We start from the raw sequence: 20,660 nt of genomic DNA, 5'->3' as shown, positions 1-20,660 counted from the left end.
GCTTAGCTGGATCCTAGGGGAGATCTGGCCTTGTCCAGCGGAGCACAGCTCCCTGTACACTTCCTTCTCTTCTTGCGTCCCTGCTCCAAGCGTGGTACCCAACACGCCAAATGTATCTCCATTAGCCTGCCGTGCATCTAGCAGGCCTATTGGCTTTCGGACCCCATGTGGTATACAGCCTCTTGGGCTGCTGGGGCTTGTAGTCCCTTGCAGTGCCTGCCTAATGGCCTCCACACTATACTTCTGCACTGCGCATGCGCGGCCAACCAAGAGGGCGGCGCCCTGCATATCGGCACCGCCGCAGAGCTTTGACGACCCGCTCGCCACACAGCCCTCACACAGCTCCCTGCACCTCAGCGGGTCTGCCCACAACTCCGGCGGCACCCGTGCGCCTCTTGTAGCCGTCCCTGGCCAGGAGATAAAAGGGGACCTGACTATACTAATCTAAAGTATTTCAATGGTTATATAACACGAAGAAGCAATGGATGAATGTTGTCCACAGGGTCTGTTGCTTGTGTATTGACAGCTGCTGTACAAGGACTTTGACAACGTGACCCCATATTCACTTAAAGACAATGAATGTTCTTGAATTCCATACTCATAAAGCACTCCCTCAGTGTGTGTACATTCTGAACATAAATAATAGACCATGACATTTTCCGTGGCAAATTGACAGAAGGTCACTGACGCTCAGTGCTGTCTGTTTATTTTATTATATTCTATTGAAATATGTAGCTTTCCATTCAGCTACTGTTTTATTATAGAAATATTTAGCCATTTTCACTTTCTTATTCTTTTTGTTCTTTATGGTGTTAGTGACAGACATGTATTGCTTTTTGAAGTGACATTTAGTGATTTACTGCACTTTCATTGGTGCAAAACTCATTATTACATTCTGACTAAACCAAATTAGTTTCACTATCAATACATTTTACATGACCTTTTTGCATGCCATGTAACCCCTTATTGACTTGTCCCTTCAAAATTCCCTTCCCAATGATTTATTCTGTATTTTCCATTAAGTTTTGGTTGCACAAGATCTAAAACACTGAACACATCCTTCATAGTGTTCTTTGTGTCTGTAAAATTGCCATTGAGAAAGTGAGAGTAGCAAAAACACCACCGGAACAAAAAAGCTGGAGAGAGGGTAACTAAAAATCAGGCTTTATTCACTCATGTGGTCAATTGACAGACAAAAAACTGGAGCCGACATGTTTCATGCCCACGCACTTTATCAAGACTCCCTGAATATGCCTCTCCACTGTGTACATTTAAATATCTCTCAAACCCGGAAGTAACCGGGATTCGTCACGTGACGCAACTTGTCTGCCACAATTGCGCCATCACGTTAGATGCTAAGCACAGCTAAACTAAAAAAAACTTGAATAAACTTTACTCACATACAAACATTGCTAAAAAGACACTCTAACAAAAAAGAGAAGACAATCTGAAACAAATGTGTTACATGGAAAATGGACACCTCAAATTCTCAATTGAAAAAAAAAAATATATATATATATAATGGTATGTGCCTCATAATATTAAATCATCAATGCACATACATTTCCTATAAACAATAAACAAACAAGAACACTAAAAAAACGAAAGTGGAGGCATAGCCATCCTTACCATTAACACACGAGAAAAGAATTGGGCATATCAAAATCTAATACATAAAAAGTTAATATCACTAAAAGATATATAGCAATTTATTAATAATTGGTCATATGCTGAGTGTTTTTACTGTCAACTTATACACTTCATTTAAATGTGCAGTGTGTGATTAGACTTACATTGCCCCACATATGGTTACTTATCTCTTCTTCATTAGCAACCTATTTCAATTCATCAGAATAAACAACTAACCATGAGAATAATACATATACTGTATATACAGATATATAGATAGATACTTCAATGAATCTAAAGGTTACAAAATAAATTAGCAAAAATAATGAAAATAGTAAACAATAAAAAAAATATAAAAATATAATGTAATAATATAAATAACGTATACAGTATGTAAACCATTTATTAAATCCATCCTGTCAACTCCTCCCAATATAAATAAAGTAGGACAGACTTTCCTTGCTTCAAAATGAAGCCGGTTGCTCTGCTATTCGTGACAGAGCAACTTTGAAAAGCCCGCCCTAGCTTCATCGAAAAAGTCACTAGATGGTCTGGTTCTCTGAGTCGACTACCTCCTTACATATATTCCACTGTTCTATGTTCAGCATGGAAGTAGGAGGAACGACCAATCAGAGTGTGGGAATTCCTTCCCAACAGCCAATAGGAATAGGGGCTCGTCCTTTGGCTGACAGAGTGGGCGTGTCAAGCGGACTCTGGATGCCCTGTGCGTGGGACATATGGATTTACCAATGGGAAATGCACTGATATTCTGTGGCTTCCCCCAATCAACTCATTGCCACCTATTGGGCAGGCTCCACTGAGTCTGACAGACCAGAGAATCCTCCCCACAGGGGGTCTGTGTTCTCCGGACCCTGTACTCCACCCTGTCCCGGCCACTTAGCATCCCAACATCTCTCAACATCCTGTCTCCTCTTTGAACTTCCCGTCACCTATATGGATGCCCGGGCTGACTGAATAGACATTTATAGTAAATGCATCAAAACTATAAAAATATGGTTTAATACAAGACATTGGGGGAGACCATATCTGTTAGGTAAATAGGACTGGGATATCTTGGCTCGAAAAGCAGGAGTCTGGGGGACTGTAGGAGATGTGAGCAGAGGTACGCAATGGAGACCGTTTTAAGGTGAAACTAAAATGAGGCTTTATTGCGCCTGTTCCTTTAACACGGCAAAAACACTCAAAATAAACAAAATAAAGGCCTATTTCGTTTTGGAGAATATCTACACCTTTACTCCATCCCTTTCTAACTGGGTCGGTACCTAAGCCAGTTACCACCTCCAAACATATATACATATAGATATACAACAGTCCAATAAGAAAGTCTGTTCTTGTAGCTCTAAGGGAAGGCCTCTCTGCTCTCCTGGGCCAGCACCCTTGTGTGCTATGGCAGTCTGTTTCCAGGTATAGAGGTCTGGTCCCCTTGTCTTGCTATCAGCATACCGTCCTTCTGCAGCTCAAGGCATCTGTTCCTCTGGTCAGCCCTAGTTGTGGGCTAAGGAAATCAACTTCCTATTTCTCAGAACAGGCTTTTTCTAACACAGTCTTAATCAGCCAGGTGGAGTCTGGTTGATTGCTTGTGCGATTAACCAGCCCACTGCTGGATTTAGAGACAGTTATTCTCAACAGGGATAAGTCCCTGTTACATACCTCCCCTATTTGTGGGAAGCTCTGGTTTACCATGGCCAAAGCTCATACTTCCACTCTCATTCGTGATATCTCTGCAGTACGAATGAGAGTGGATGGAGTACGAAAACCCTCAGTACAGCTGGGATTGGAGCCCTTTCTCCAGATTGTTAGTGTCTCTGCCAGAAGGTGCTTAAGATCAGCACAACTAAGTCGCTTGAGGAGGACCTTTTCCAAATACAGTCTTTCTATGGACTACGTGGTCATGAGATTTCCCCAGGATCGGAGCGATCCTCTCTTTGTAGGCAGACTGTATGGTGACAGTCGCAGAGTGTTTACGCAAATAGCTTTCTTTCTCCATCTTTTCCATGGACTCCATTTTAGCACTAAATGTCCATTCCTTATAACCCTTGCTCAGGTCTTGCAAAGCCACTGTCAGCTCACTCCTGAATTCTGTCTGATGTTCGGAATCTATATCTACTATCTTAGCCTCATGATATTTCATGGTACTACTTAAATAGCATTCAAGAATAGCTATTTGAGTTTTCAGCTCTTAAAGCTGTACTTCTGCACTTCTTTTCCCACTCAATACAGTTGCAAGTTCAGACTCTTTGGGATTGAGTTGCGATTCCACATCCATTTCCAGAGAACGTTCTATCTTTCAGCTTTATCAGATAAGGATTCTTCTGGTTTTGATTCTGCACTCATACCTTTATTTGTTGCCTGTTGGGCAGCTGAAGGTTTAGCTAGTGCTTGCTAACACAGTTGAAACTTTGCAATCTCGATTTGCAGATAAGCGGTGTCCCCAGATCTTACTGTACCCTCGCCTTCATGGGTATTAGTTGCTGTGGGATACCGACACTTGGGCAGGGTCAATACCTTTCCTGTAGCACTGTAATCTAATTTCTCATTTTTCACGCTCTTCTACTAGGCTTTTCTGCGAGTTTAATTCATCCGCGAGAGTTCCATGTTTCTTTAGTGCATCCTGCAATTCTCCTCTCAGGGTCTTTATCTCCTCACTGTGCTTTCTCTGAGCTTGCTTCCACATATCCTTCATTATATTGTGGAGCACTGTGAATTTCTGTGAATGCAGCTGCATGCCTCAGTTTCTGGACCTTCTTGTGCGCCCTCTTGTACCGAGTCACCTGGCCTCTAAGCTTGGCCTCTAGCAATGCTCAGGGTAGCCTTCAGTTTTTCATGCGGCTCTGCAGGGACACACTGGGTAATCAGACATTCCTGCAGCACTTGTACAGTACTTCTTTAGCAGCCTGCAGATTTTCTTCCTGCAGAGATGCTGCTTCTCCTCTGCATTCTGGAGGTGTGTACACAGACCTTGCAGTTGGTTCTGCAAAAGGTGTCTGCTTGTGTGTTGCTCCAATGCTTCAAACTTTTCATCTTCCAATAGTTTCTTTAATTTTTGTTGATCGTGAAGCTTTTCCTTCTTTTCATTGACGTGGTCTGTCAAATCAGAATTTTTTTCTTTCAGACATGTATTTTCTCTTTTTGCAGTCTCTGTAATATTCAGGGCCTCCTTGTAGTCCTACTTCCATTTACACACTTCTGATTTGAGGCTCCCGGTCTCATGGTGTGAGACTTATATCTCTAGGTTGAGGGTCTGAAGCTCTTTCTGTTAGACTTTGAGATCCATATTAAACCCGCTGACCTCTTTTTGAGAGATGTCCAGCTCCTCAGCGAGACTATGAAGTTCCTTTTGAGAGACTTTCAATTCTATGCGTCAACTGCTGATCTCTTGGTGTGAGGCATCCAGTGCTACAGTATGCGGAGAGTATGAACCTCATTATGCAATATGTCCACCTCTGTCCAGACACCGGACACCAGACACCTCCTGGTGTGAGGCATTCAGTTCTATGCGGAGAGTGTGAACTTCATTCTGAGAGACTTCCACCTTTCTATAGCAATTGTGAACCTCTTGTTGAAAGACTGTAATCTCTTTCAGTGCCTCCTCATACTTCTTTTTCAGATTAGCAATAATTTTATCAGATTGGCTCTGCTTTACATCCATGGCGGTAATAGTAGCATTTGCAGTATCCAGATCTATTCAAAGATCCTCCAATTCGGTCTTGGCTGCAGAGTTAATTGCGAGCACAGTCTTCTGTAACTCAGCATTATTTTCTCTCTCCAGTTTCACTTCTTCATGGAGCAGACACAGTTATGCCTCGCAGCTTGCAGTGCATCTTCAGGACTGGTCTAGGGATCATCACTTATTTGTTCTAGCTAGGCTTCCCTGGTAAGGTTGGTTGATGGTTTCTCACTATTAGCACTGGGCAGACACTTCTTTGGGGTACACAACTTCTGCCTTGGGCCCTCTGGATATTCTGTCATCAGCAGGACGAATTCTCAATTTTTTCTAGGCTGCAGGGCATCTCGGACTCCCTTTTTCTACGCGGGATCTGCGGAAGTGTCTGTTCCTTCTACGGTAAATGAAGAACTGCTTTTCTTTTTCTTTTTCCGCCTCTTTGTTTTGGACAACTCCGTCCCACCAGGGATACTGGGGTCTCCTTCTTTATTTGAACTTTCATTAGTTTCACTGTATCAGCCAGGCTTTTCTTGCAGTTGCGTTAGCTGACGTAGATATTCAGTGATCTGCTGCTCTCGCTCTTGCAGATCACATTCGTCATCATAGAGAGCGGTCTTTTTGGTAAGTACCGAGTTAAGGCACCCCCACCATTCTTGTGGTGTTTTGTGGGTGTGACTCAGTTTGGGTTCCCCATAAGAGACATCTTTATCCTTATCCGTATCCTCATAGGACCGGAAGAGCCACTCTTCCGTGGGGTAGGGTTCATTATAAGAATGCCACATCTCATCCTCCATTTTGGTGGTATCATGTGTATTTTCCTTCCTGACCTCGGGAGGTGCTATTGCAGCTGTCTTCTCTGTATTCGCTAGAACCCCAGCTGGTAGTCCTACAGGTTGGCAGACTTTCTTTGCAGAGTTCATAGCTCTTACAGGCATCTCTGTAGACTTTCCTTCTTTACTTTTGCAGATTCTGAAACATCAGTAGTACTGTAGCACAGTAGCACATTCCTTCTCATCAGTGATACCTGTGCACCTGCCAATAAAAACCTTTGTACCTTCCTTGTGTCCACAGCACACAGCACATTGCTTGCTGCTGCAGTTCCTTGGCACATTGAAAAAAATATTCCTCTGGCTGCTGCCCTTTTTCTGGGGCCACGTAGGGGCTTATCCTCATAGTCCAAATAAGGCCTGAAGGAATACTGCTCCATGTGCCTGGGCTCTTTACACCAGGAACATATTGTCTTCCACATTCTTGCAGAGTCTGTATTTGACTTCAGCAGGGCGGCCATTTTAAATTACCAGGTTTTTTTCTTTCTTTCACAATTGGTGGGGTAGACTCTGGCCACAGCATCAGTACCTTGTTTGGGTCACCGTCTATCGCAGTCCTCCCAGTCCAACTGTGGCATTGTGGCTTTCTCCTGTGCAGTGTAGTTTTCCTGCCTGGATGTGTAGCCCTTTAAATCTGGTCACCTTCTGCATGTGATTCTTTGTTTTGTTGCTCAGGCTGTTTGCAGGAACTTAAGCTGGCAAAAGCACAAACATTTTTCACAGGCAGTCTCCGGGGCCCCTTTGAACTTCAAGGGCCACCTTTCATTCCAACTTCTGACACCATATGTAAGAGATGTGTGCAGAGGTACGCAATGGAGACCGTTTTAAGGTGAAACTAAAATGAGGCTTTATTGTGCCTTTTCCTTTAACATGGCAAAAACACTAAAAATAAACAAAATAAAGGCCTACTCCGCTTTGGAGAATATCTACACCTTTACTCCATCCCTTTCTAAATGGGTGGGTAGCTAAGCTAGTTACCAACCCCAAAAATATATTCATATAGATATACAACAGTCGAAGAAGAAAGTCTCTTACATTATCTGTTCTCATAGCTGTAGGGGAAGGCTTCTCTGCTCTTCTGGGTCAGCAGCCGCCGTGTGTGCTACGGCAATGTCTGTGTCCAGGTAAAGAAGTCTGGTCCCCTTGTCTTGCTATCAGAATACAGTCCTTCTGCAGCTCAAGACATCTGTTCCTCTGGTCAGCCCTAGTTGTGGGCTAAAGAAATCTTATACCAGTTTTTCAGAACAGGCTTTTTCTAACACAGTCTTAATCAGCCAGGTGGAGTCTGGTTGATTGCCTGTGCAATTAACCAGCCCATTTCTGGATTTAGAGAAAGTTTTTCTCAAGAGTGATAAGTACCTGTTACAGGGACACTGGGCAGTCCCGGCGTAATTCAAACCACGTGCCGGCAAATCATGCCTGCGCGCTGGGGAGCATTAGGGGACTACCGATAACTTTGGCCTCTGAACTCCTGCAAACAAAACAATTTCTACCCAAATAGCCCACCTAAAACTTACACTTAAACTTAAAGTTTTATGAATCTGGGGCAAAGGGAACATGAAAAGTGGAAAAGCAGGGGTCACTTTAACTTTTGCATGTTAAATTACATGGCCCTTGGCTTATGGTCCTATGTAGCTTCCAGGGTCCCACAGATTTCAGGGGTTACCAGATGGGCTTAACCTTTATTGTATAGCCTGGCAACCCCTACCATCACAGGTATCAAAAAATGTATTGAGTGTTTCTTTCGAAACAAATTTATTTAGATCAATCACAGTATCAAAGATATTAAAATTTTAAAATTACTAGTGGGTGCATACTTCAAACCCTTATTCAAAAGAGATAATTCAGATTCTGACAAGTCTATTAGAAGTTTTAATAACCCCTGACATCTGATTTAAGACTGTATCTTCCTTTTTTTGTGGATTTCTTTGACGACCTCCTCCCCCCGCCTGATCCTTTTGGGGTTTTTGACTCTTGTCGCTGTTGCTCATTTTGTTGTTGTTGATGGCAAAAATAACTTCTGTCACCCATTTCCCTAGAATTCTGTCCCCAAAAATCTGGGGCCCATGGGATTGATCAGTATTGGGGTGTTCTTCATCACAGTGACTAGGACTCCAGCTTTGAGGCATCTTCTTATTTGTTCTAGAAGAAGTAGAATATTAAACCTTTGAGCAGGTTGAGGCCTCTGCCAGAAATAGAACTGCTTTTTCTCATAATTCTGACGGTCTCTTTCAAACGTTCCCTGTTTCTTTGTGATGATTTCCCTCTCTATTTTATTCATATTCGTTGAGAGGGTTTGTTCCAGGTCTTTAAAGCCATCTATAAGGGTGTACTGTTTAAGTATAGTTTGTAGTTGTTTAATGTCACACTCTTGGTTTCCTTTTCTTTAGATTTAAACTGTATTATTAAACCCATGAGTCTGAAGGAGCAATCATCCAACACCGACTTCCAAGTACTTTCAAAAGTCAGTGTCCTGAAACCCAGAGGTCGGTATCTGTTTAACCCTTAATCATTTCGGAATCCGTTTTGCTTTTATGTCGTTTCCAAGGGTTACTATGTCCCACCATAACCTTACTGTATACAGATGTTTTTCTAGCCTTGAGAAATGGGTTTGTAAGTCCGATGCATCCTCACATTGTACCTCCAGGACATTGTCAAATTCTTGAACTGCCCTTTTACTCCTGTAGCCATGGCTGGCCGTGGCTACTATTCTACTCTGTAGTGACATATCAGTCCTGGTAACAACAGGCGGTGTTGGGATCAATCATGGTTTTTCCCCAATCAAGGTAGTATCCATGAGTGACAGGGGAGGAGGTAGGATCAGGTCTGAGGGTGCCCAATCCTAGGTTCAGACTGGTACCTCCCCCTGCTGTGCTTAACGGGGCTGCATCCTAAATTATATTTAGTTGGTCTCTACCATTGAGAGACAAGGTATCACACCCAGGCTGCAGTGCACTTGCAGGCCCAGGTTTCCTTCCCTTCATGGAAGTGAGTGACTACCTATACCCCTAGTCGTACTAGGGCCTGGGGAAGAGCTAGGACTGTTGCAGGAGGCCCTTGACCCATAGTGAAGGTCCAGGGACCATCTGAAGTCTAAGACCAGAATTGTGAGTGCTGTGGGCAGAGTTGCCAAGTGACTGCGCTGGGAGCAAAAGAGAATAAACCCATTCCTGTTTCATATACGTCCTGCCTGGTGTGTAATCTTTCCGGGGGGAGAAGAAACCGTTCTACTGTGGGAGATTACGTCCATACATCTGGAGCCTTCAGCAGATGGAGGCGATGAGTACCATGCAGTAAATGTCAGGTATGTACCCCAGAAGCCTGTTCAGCAGTCCCCCCTACCATCGGCGGACACCTCAGCCTCTTATGAACCTACAGGTAGCATGCACCATATACCTGGTAACAGGGAAATCTACCATAGGGTGGGGGAAACACTGTTACACTCCTCTGGGAATTATTTGCACAACAAAAAACATAACTAGATGTGATATGTGCCATATAATCCTGTATATTCTCGTGTGTGTCCCTGATCCACTTGAATATAGATATAAAATCAAAATAAGCTTTGCAAAAAAAATGAGATACCCTCCTTTCTTATATGAGATATAAATTCAGTTGTTTTTATAAAACAAACCAAAGGAATGGATATTGTGTTTTTATTCTATAAACAGTATAATTGTTGTGTTTATCTTTATGAGCCCCAGATTTGGTCTTCATGACTATTTTTGCATACATCGAGAAAGTGAGGCCTGAGAGAAGAAAGATATAGAAATGTGGAAAAAGTGTATAATCAGTTACGGATATAGTATTATTCAATGTTACTAGCACTCGGGCAATCTGCGGTCACATGACAATGGCTGCCCAGGCACCAGAGGATTAATGGGGGGTTCCGATACAGAAGCATGAACCCCCCGCAGCGCAACCGCTGCAGACAGGGCCGTTTTAAGACCTTCGTAGGCCCTAGGTACTTTTATTTCTAGAGGCCTGTGTGTCCGATATTTTTACACATTTTTATGCTAATTTCATCGTTTGCTTGTTTCTTTTGATACTAGCGATATTTGGCATCAATACCTTTGTTTCGATATTTAGAGGTATCGATACTTCGAAGGCATTTTAAATTAAAATTTGATGTTTTCTCTTATTTTGTGATTTTTTTTGTTTTGGTATTTTTTCAAGTGAAATATTGTAGGCCCTAAAAGGTTCGTAGGCCCTAGGCACTCTGCCTAGTCGGCCTAATGTATAAAGCGGCCCTGGCTGCAGACACAGTCTCCGGAATTGTGACTTTTTGCTTTAACAGCTGCAGCTCCAGAGACACAAACTCTTGCTACATCTGTATATTATGATTTGGTGGATGTGTCTAATTTAGGCATATACCATAGGTACATGTTTACTAAGCAGTCTTCTGCCATTGCTGGAAGACATCTTACAGCCTACTCAAGTCAATGGACGGTAATGCGTTTTCCAGCTCTGAAAGTTATTTTATGGCAGTAAATTTTGATGCAGGCAGTCTCTGTTTTCCTAATAATAGCACAACATATCGTGTTATTAACCAGAACATCACAGAGTTGGTATAGGAATCAGTGGCAGTGATAACTCAGGATGTTATCTGAGTAGATACCTATACAACTTGTACTGTAGATGTCATTCATCAGTTTTGCAAAAACAATGGGCGAGGATACCTTGCCATAAACAATATGGTTAAGGTATTCTTTGAAAGATTGGTGGCAAATGAAGCAGTTAGTATCCATATTGCATTTGTTGTACTGTATATTGTGTGATGATTTCATATTATACAAATGACTGAAGCGAGTAAACTAATATGGCAAAAATTACTGCTATGAATAGCGTAATATGGCTGAAATGACTGATACATTTGATTAATTGAAACTTACTCATGCCCTACCATCCAATTAGCTGTTTAATATGGCACACGGTCATGATTGCATCATTAGCACTGAATGTACTAACTCCTATTTAAGTGAATGGACACTAAAGATGTGTTAATGACTTTCCACAATAGTGAACAGAGGTCTGGAAAAGTAAGGAAGAGAGAGTCATTACCACATGCAATGGCTCAGAGAAGGCACTTTAATAGTATGCAGCCTAAAGTCTGGGCTGCATCAAGCTAGTTACTGACCAAGTGAGTGATATTACACAGCATAGGTAAGCAAGGGAAACTTTTCTCCCACACCATATATACAGACCTCAATGTATACCCTGTGAATAGAAGCACAATTGCTATGCTTAATTTAAATTCAATTTACAGGGCAATTTGGGTATTTTGTAAGCAGCCAGGCTTTAAAAAGTCAATTTTTGACATAAGAAAATGCACACTCTATCTGCAGTCAGGGTGTAGATTTGAGTGCAGTGGCTCTTGATAAATGTTCTTTGCTAATCCTTCTAATGTGATTTTATCCCAGTGTATGAGTAAAGGATCATGTTTAAATTATAATTTAATGTCCTTCGCCTGGATAATGTAAAGTAAACACCCAACTGTTGCTACCAGCCAACTGCCATAATTGTGTGTATTTTATTTGTCAGATTTGTCTCTTTTTCATCCATTTGCCTAAGACCACCTCACAAATCAGGAAGAACGATACTTTCTGTAATGCTGTAGTGTTTTGTTTGGAAGCCACACATAGCTCTATTTACTTAGCCTTCTGCTTTCATGTTTTTGCAAGGGTTATGTAGCTTGGCATGCAGGGAGTCTTAACAGATTGCATTTTAATAGCCGGACTGCCAGGGGCTTTTGTGCCTTGAATTAATTATTTGAACATGACTTACACCAAAGGACAAAGTAGATTTACTTAAACATTTATTCATCACCAGCATAAGTAAAATTTAGGGCCACAGTAAGGCAATAAATGTACAATCTTGCTAAAAAAACGAGATACAATTTGAAAGAAGCAGTGATGTTTAGGGATTTTGTAAGTGCATGAAGATGCATTCTCAATGCAACAGGGACATTTATGTGTCTTGATTTCTCAGCCATCTCTTTACAACCCACTCCTTGGTTCAGCGCTTATCATGCTTCCAGTGTAGACTTTTTATACCTTGTAGACAATTATAGATCTGTAGTTTGTGATGATTGGACTGACATCTAAAGTCTTGTCTACAAACAAGGGGAAGAACTCTTACATTGGTCTAATACAGGGGCGCGCAAACTTTTTTTGCGCCCCCCCCTGCCTTACCTTCTCCATTGGCCGCCCACCTCCTTACCTTGCGCGGCGTCAGATGGCGCCACGGGGTCGTGTGATGTCACGTGACCCTCGGCGTCATTTGACGCCACATTACCATAGCAACCATGACGTCACATGACCCCGCCGCGTTGCCATGGTCACGCATGCTGAAGCCGGCAGAATCCCGGTAAGTAGAGGTTGCAGAAGCCTCACGCGGTCCCCCAGTATTTAATTTAAATGCCTGGGGGGGAAACGCGGGACCTCTGCATCTGCCCACGTCCCCCCAAAAAATCTTGTGCACGCCCTGGAGGTCGTGCCCCCAAGTTTGCGCACCGCTTGTTTAAAAAACTCTTTACTTTCCTTTAATTATGCTCTCAACATACTCAGACGATACTATGTAGATTACAACAATATGAGGCTTATGCGTATCATTATCTACTTCGCTGCAATGTTCTAATTCAATAGGTTACTAAATTATGCCAGTAGCATTACGCCATTTTGCATTTTCCACTTGCCACATTTCTGATTCTTTTCGACATACTGTATTTACCATTACACTTTCATTTGACTTAGTTGTGTCTGTTACTCCAGTTAATATATCATTGCTATATGAAGGGTATATTTTGTGTTCTACTAAATCAGATATTGTACCGTGACCCAGTACCCTTGATTCTTGCCTACTCCAATTAATAACCCACCTAAACAAATACAGAGACTTTGTTGGGTACAAATGGCCACATCCTTTTATTAAATATAAACAGCAATCTCCTGGACCTGGTCGGTCAGCAAGTAGCCCCAACCAGTGAACCTGCTTACAGTATGCTCACTGCCGCTACTGTATATTACTCAGTGAGCACTCATGGTTTATACCACATGGGGTCCCTCTTACGAGTACACCCTTAGACATGCTGTACCTGGCCCTGACCCAAGAGCACCTCTTGTTGTACCCCTCATCTTCCACCAAAATATCCACTTTGACTGACCTGTCTGCACCCATCCAAGGCCATTTGACCCCTTCAAATTTGGATCACCACCACCAACAGCAGCACAGCCTCCTTCAAAACATCCTACAAACTAATATAAATAAATCAAACCACTCAGAACCAGAAAATACCACCCTCCCAATAAAGACCAGCACCGCCAAATCAGCCGAGGCAACATACTGTACCAATCTCGCCATCTGGCCATATCCCAACGGGTTGCGTTTATCTCCCCACCTATTACACCTGGCCCAGATCATTTCCCCTCCCCCCCCCCATGTGAGGACTCGTGTAACAGTTAAGCCAGCAAGACATCTCGTCCATCTGTACTGGAGTGGTTGCCCTTCCAAGAAGACTCCTTCCCTGCACTGTAATCTTCACTTCAGCAAGACAAGCACTGATGCTTGAGGTGGCATGATGCCCCCCACTTATATTCACCTTCATTAAAAGCCCAACAAACTCCCTGCTTAAGTGTGGTTGACTGCTCGGATTCCCCTGCACTGCCAGCCAGTCCTTGAAAGTTGGATGAACCCTTTGACAAACATAAGTCCATGTCCTTCAAATACCATCACCCATGCGTTTTAACTCCCTAAAACCGTGGTCATATTTTCACGAAGCGATGCCACTGTACACCTTATTCACCTCCCAAATAGTATTCAAGTACTTAAAAAGAGCTAAATAACTCTGGGGAGTATTCTCACGCTTGTTAAGATGATGAAAGCTTCCAACCCGTTCTGAAAATTCTTTGGTATCTGTTAGGAATCTGATTTCTCAGTGCCGTCCGCGCAACACACAGACTACCCTCAGGGAGACTCAGAGCCCAGCGCAACCTCCGCTTACCTGCCTCCACAGGCCATCAGCTCCTCTGTCGCCGCAGGGCCCCTACCCTCGGCGGACCCACCACTCCTCCTCCTTCTCAGTGGCAGGCGCGGGTCCTCCGTTCCGCACGAACATGTGTCCTCCAACGCTGGTCGCGTGCACATGCAGCTTACAGAGCGCACGCCCAGCATCCACTCTTCTACTTCCACTCCTGTTATGAGGCTCCGCCCCCGTACACCGCACGGGTGCAATCAGAGTCTACCAGTGCTCACCTGGGTTGTAACAGCCACACCTATCCAGAGAGGCTCCCTGCAGTCCTCCTGACCCGCCTCCATCCCTGATTGGTCAGCCCAGCCTTATCTAGCATCTCTGAGCCCTCAACATCGCTCAACATAGTCTCTGTATGGAAGTGTTTGGTGTACTCTCGGTTACTACAGGTTTTGACACAGCTCGTATGACTACCCCCTTTGGCTCTCGACTTCGGCTCCCCTTGGACTACGTATTCTCTGGCATCCCACGATCACGGCTTGGACAGCAACCTTCCTCATCTCTCCGGTCCCTGACCTGGGCAAGGCAATCACTATTCTACTCCTATACCCGGTACCGGCAAGTATTGTCTACATTACTTATATCTGGCCTGGCAACGCTTAACACTACACTCCGGACTCGCTCCCTTTGCTGCGGGTGCGTGTATCCCTACTTCCCCCTTCGGCAAAGGGGACGGGTCTGGTCTGCGGGCAGCACCGGCATAACAGTATCTGCTTCTTTCCTTTCCCCTCGTTACTATTCCCTTCCTTAACCACCTTCTCGAGCAAATCGTTATACCCCAGCAATAACGATCATATCTCCATGTAGTCTCCTGCCTACCTTTTTCCTCTGGTGGGTGTTGGTAAATGATAACCCAGCGGGCTTGGTCCCTTCTATGCCAGCAATGTCCGACACTCCCCCCCTGAAACTGAAACCTGAAGTCTTGCGCCCCACACTCCACACCAGCAGGGGCTCCACCTGGGGGCTGCTGATGTCAACCCTGGGACTTAAACCCAACACACATGCACCCCAAATTAGCGTGGCCCACACAACTCCCACCCCTGTTTCTCCTGCCATGGAACCTCCCACTCCTGCTGAAACATTGAGCCTGGCTAGTACTTCCTGGATGTACGACAACACATCGGCTAATCCCACCCTCCCCAACTCCTCCCATCCCAGCCCCACCTTTCTCTGTACCTAGCAGAATGGGCACCAGCCCAGATGACATTGGTCCACCACTCTGCTGGCCGCAACCGACCATTGGGCCATGCCACCAATGTCACCCCTTTCTGATGACCTACTCTGCACTCTATTCTTATCCACTGAGCTTAGCAAAATGACTCAGTTGATGTCCCACTCTAAAAGTCTGGACCCTCCTTCTGCTGTAGTGTTCATCACCCCCACTAAATTCCTGGGGGTGGGGGGCTTAAAAAAGGGACTGTCTGGATGGGCCCTGCATCTAGTTCCTTAACCTGATCATCCTGAACAAGTCCCCTAACTTTCTCTCTCCCTCTTGGCCATACTTGGGACTCTCCTCTCTTGAGCCCTGCTGGGGACTCTGTCTTCCTGGGATCTCTTTCGGACACTTCCCCCTTGTGATCTGCTGGACTACCTCCCCATTGGCATCAAATGGGCTTCTGGGGCCTTGCTCCTCCCCCTTCCCTCCTCAGGTGGATCTTTTACCTGGAGTAGTGGTACGGGTGTGTACACTGCCTCCGAGGCTAAGGTAATCGAGAGGGTGGGATCACCAACAGCCCTGAAGCTCCACAGTCTGAGCAGGGGATGTACATGCAGCCATAGCACTTACCCTTAGACTGGCCGACCTTTCCTCCTTCTTGCCATCTACACCACTGTTGCTGACTTCCTGTTTGGGTTCATGCTGTTGCACAAGCGCACTGTGGACAAAATACCCCTGAGGACAGCAAGTGATTTACAGAGGCGGTCAGAAGGGTAGAGAGTTATGTCATGAGGTAACAGACCATTAAATAAGCTAGCCCACCCCTCATCCACCCCCCAAATGCATCACTTCATGGCCTGTCCTGCCAAGGGTCATGCTACTCTTTTCCTGATTAGTCAGTGCATTCTTTATGACAATAAACATTTCCCCTATATTGCTACCTTTTGTAGCCAGAGTAAGGATACATACAGTAGCTGTTTATATAACAGAAATTCTATTTCTCATTGTAAATGCTATGTGTTAGCCCGCTCTAAGTATTGTGTCCCTTGTATAATGCTCTATTGATTGATATTTTGATGTTCCCTAGGAGCAGCCATACTTTATGCCACTGATTATTTACATTTGCTCAATCTGTATGACATCATGCTCTACAAAGTATGTATGATGTCACTTACCTCCGTGTGGTGCCAAAAAATAAATTTAGGGGGATTTCTTGTTAAAGGGTATTTATTTCACATTCTCCGTTTTTTCTTGTTTACACTCTGCACATGACGAACAGTTGTGGACCTCGAAATGTTGTGCTGTAATTACATCACATAATCTGCAATAAGGACCAGCATCATGAAAAAGTGAACTGCATATCTTGTACTTGGTGAGTGTTGCTGAGAAATTACTCTTTGTTCTGATTTCTTGAATGGTTTGCTTTGTCTGGAACATTTATTCTGATTGGCAAGAATAACTTGGTTTGTGTTTCTTTTAATCTGATCTGGCTTCTGGATTACTTTAAATAAAATTGGAGTCTCTGATTAATTTTTTTTTTGCTTTGTTAATTTTTTTGAAGTGGGTAATTTGAAACAAAGGTATACATGCTTGTATAGCATAAATTGTTTTATGCACCATAATTTATCAATCAATGTTGCACTTTATTTGCTATAAATTATTTGGTAATGTAGCTATTGTCACACTAAAGAGAACTTCCTTGAGGCTTGATTTATAAATGAAGTGATCAATGAGCAATAACACACACGTGTGTGTGTGTGTGTGTGTGTGTGTGTGTGTGTGTGTGTGTGTGTGTGTGTGTGTGTGTTACTGCCTGGTGAAAATATGAAAATAAAAAAAATTATCGCTTTGAAAATTATGGGATTTTTGTCATATAAAACTGGGTTTTTTTTGAACGGAGTATTACATTTGTTTTATACCAGGTAATCTTCAATACAGTTCATATCTCCCTTATTCTCCAATGACAAATATGAATTTCACTGTAAACAAACATCCTTATTGAAAAATCAGGAAAGCACTAGCAAGTTGAGTACAGCATAATGGAGCTTTTCAGACTTTGATACTAATTCTTCATAGGAGAAATATTGCATATGGATATTCCAAATCTTTTATCCAAGTTAGTGAGACCAATACCTTAAAGCAGCAGTCCAAGATGCCATTTTCCCCCCTTTAATATGTGCATCAATACAATTCACACAATGATAAGTAATTAGCCAAGTTGCCTATCCATCTGATCTCATGTGATCGATTGGCAAAGACTCGGCTTGGGGGTTCACTAAATGAGTGTCAGTGCAGCAGAAGAGGACCAAAGATGCAAAGTTCTGTGGGAAAGATGACGTGACCAGACAGCCACTAGATACAATTGATGTTCTGCCGGAGCCTGTTACATTGGATTAAAAATATAATTCAGAATTTTTTTTAAATGCTGCAACAATTGTTTCATAGTACAGAACTGATTTATTTAAAAAAAACAAAAAACACATGTAGGATATTGTTTGAACTGCAGCTTTAAGACCACTAGAAATTGAATGTATTTTGTGGGATATACTGTAATGGCTTTTTGTCCCTTCTTAGCCTGATTGTTAGTCACATGCCCTCAGAAAGCCATTCGATGGCCATTAATTATTGGCCACAATAATTATTTTAATTATGTCTATTGCTGCCTTACTTATTTGCATTATTAAAGAAAAAAAATATGTTCTCATTATATACAAAGTGTTGCTTGGATGGACATTAAATGAGATGCACACAGTAATACACATTTATTTATTCTATCCAAGTCAAGTAATGAATACTGTAAATAAAAAATGTCATTTAACATTAGCCAGCTAATTGAACATGTCATATTGTTGTGGCTATTTGTACCCTGAGGAAAATGGGAAAAATGTGTGGTGCTCTAAAAGAAGCCTCAAAATGTATTTTGCAAAAAACTGTAACATTCAATAATTTCATATAATATCCTTGAGATGAGGACCCCTCAGTAATCAATAAGTGGTAAACTATCCAACATAAATCACTTCTCCATTGTAATCTGATTAGTGGGCTAGGACCCCCACAAACACTGCAGTAAGGGGCCACACAATAAATAAAAGTGTCCCAACATAAAACATCAGAATGGAGTGTTTGCCAGTGATAAATAACTCACATTTGGAGTGGATGTTGTCCTTGTAGATATCAGATTTTCTTCTTATCCAATGGGGGGTATGCATCCGTTTTTTCTGATAGAGATAGATGCAAGACAAAGAAATAGCAGGCACTATTCCTCAAGGAAAAACAAAAAATTGAATAAAGTCAAGGAGAGAGTTTGACCTTAAAAAAATTATTTAATGGAACCAGCAAAAAAATAATACTGCTACATTACGGGGTACAGGAACCCCCTGCACCCCGTAATGTAGCTGTATTTTTTTTTGCTGGTTCCATTAAATAATTTTTTTAAGGGCAAACGCTCTCCTTGACTTTATTCAATTTTTTGTTTTTCCTTGAGGAATAGTGCCTGCTTTTTCTTTGTCTTGCATCTATTTGTACCCTGAGAATTGTTGGGCGGTTATAATTCAAGAATTAGAGAGGAGAAACCTACCTGTATCTCTGCTGTGGGGGTCTGTTTGCTTCTCGGCTGTGTTCACTTCACCTCAGACGCTCTTATTAACAACACCCGAGGCGCAGCAAAGGGTGTCGGGAATTTGCAGAAGCTTGCTGATGTTACCGCTGCTCTGTTATTGGTCTTCGGTACAATATTTCAGATGTTATTGTATCATTTCCATCGTTATACATTATCTGCTCTGAGCTCTCTGCACAATCGCGCTTCTTTCCCAACGCCGACTCCTTCAATTAACAAGCAGCTATCTAAAACACAGCAACCTTCTCACCCCCCTGTACCTTATATTTCCACTTACCCTTCCTTTATAGATTGTAATCTCCTTGGGGCAGGGCCCTACTTACTTACTGTATCAATGTATGTTAATGTTTGATATTTTATTTTCTATCATCCTCCAACCTTATTGTTCTGCGCTACAGAATATGTTGGCGTGTAGGCAACGCATGCAGAGGCGAAAACAGGAGACTTTTTCCTACGAAAAATAACGTAGGCTTCTATTCAGTTGAAGTTTCACCAACATAAAATACAGGCTTTTCCTAGCCAAAGTTCTGCTTCCCCCGCGTATTAAAGTCCATCTACGTCTACACAGATATCTGGTGTCCCTAAAGTATGAATCAAGGACACGCACATGTGGTCTGTATGCAGACCTGGGAGAGAGAGCCAAACACTTCCCTTTCCTGCTTTTCTTACACTCATCTGGACATGTTAGTAGTCCTGCCTTTCTCCAGGCAGGGATTAACCATTACCTGGCTGGCACACAACCGCTCTGGCTGTTAACAGGCTTGCCCCTGTTACAGCGCGTTATAAATAAATGGTAACAATAATAATAGCATACTCGCAGGATGTCTTAGAAATGTTATTCTGTAGTGTCCATAAAGGGTCCCCCTGCTAGTCTGCATTAGTCATCTTGTATGCCGACCACTAGCTACACATGTTTTTGCACGTATGATAAAATAAAAGTGGGGGACATCACTGCTGAAGTGGTGAATTGCCTGCATGCAGCTGTTCTTTTTCGATGTAGCATCACAATAATTGTACTGAGTGGTAATCTAGCCCAGTGATACTGCAAGCAATTTTTACAGTAGGTAGCTCTGCATCAGTTTCACAGTTTGAACCTTTCTACCCACCCCCCCATCTTTACTTTGTCAACAACTTTAATGAGAGTGTGACTAAAGAGAAAACAAGAGCAAAATAGAAGGAAGCGTAGAGAGCAGAAAAATACCAAGTTGGTCTCCGCCGCACACAAAGATTGTACTGGCGTTCAGCTGAACATTTTATTAGGCACAAACAGTACTAACAACAAAAGACAAATACCCAATGCTACTGTACATCCAATGACGATGACAAATGACAAATTATTTAGTACATTACTGCTGTATGTATTTCATCTATATTCTTTCATCGTAAATATCACTCATTTAGTTCAATACTCTGGTAAGAATAGTTTAAGCCTATAACCACGTCACAGTAACCTCATTTCAGTACGTCTCACAATACCAATATTATACTGTATAATGTGTTTTTCCCACTGCATAGAGAGACGTGCAAACAAAAAAGACTGCAGCCAACAGCATGGTGTGTGACTTTTATGAGGTGCCTGAAGGGTTATAATGTAAGCAGCACTATGTGTGCTATGTGTGAGCTACAGTACAGTTATAACTGGTTAAAAAAGAGAAGTGCCCTAATAATTATAGTGAAAAACTTAAATATATAGATTAGACTTAAACACAATTGGCAGAATG

The 20,660-nt window shown here is 42.7% G+C and overlaps 1 protein-coding gene across 10 annotated transcripts in view; it reads left to right on the top strand.

The window, feature by feature from the left end:
- The window catches only part of LINGO2 (leucine rich repeat and Ig domain containing 2), a 1,433,890-nt gene that overhangs the window by 1,380,524 nt on the left and 32,706 nt on the right, over window positions 1-20,660 (top strand). The window lies entirely within an intron of this gene.

The sequence above is a fragment of the Ascaphus truei genome, chromosome 1 (assembly GCF_040206685.1).
Source record: "Ascaphus truei isolate aAscTru1 chromosome 1, aAscTru1.hap1, whole genome shotgun sequence".
Lineage (NCBI taxonomy): Eukaryota > Metazoa > Chordata > Amphibia > Anura > Ascaphidae > Ascaphus > Ascaphus truei.
The sequence above is the reverse complement of the archived record's forward strand: the minus strand, read 5'-3'. Positions and strand labels throughout refer to the sequence as shown.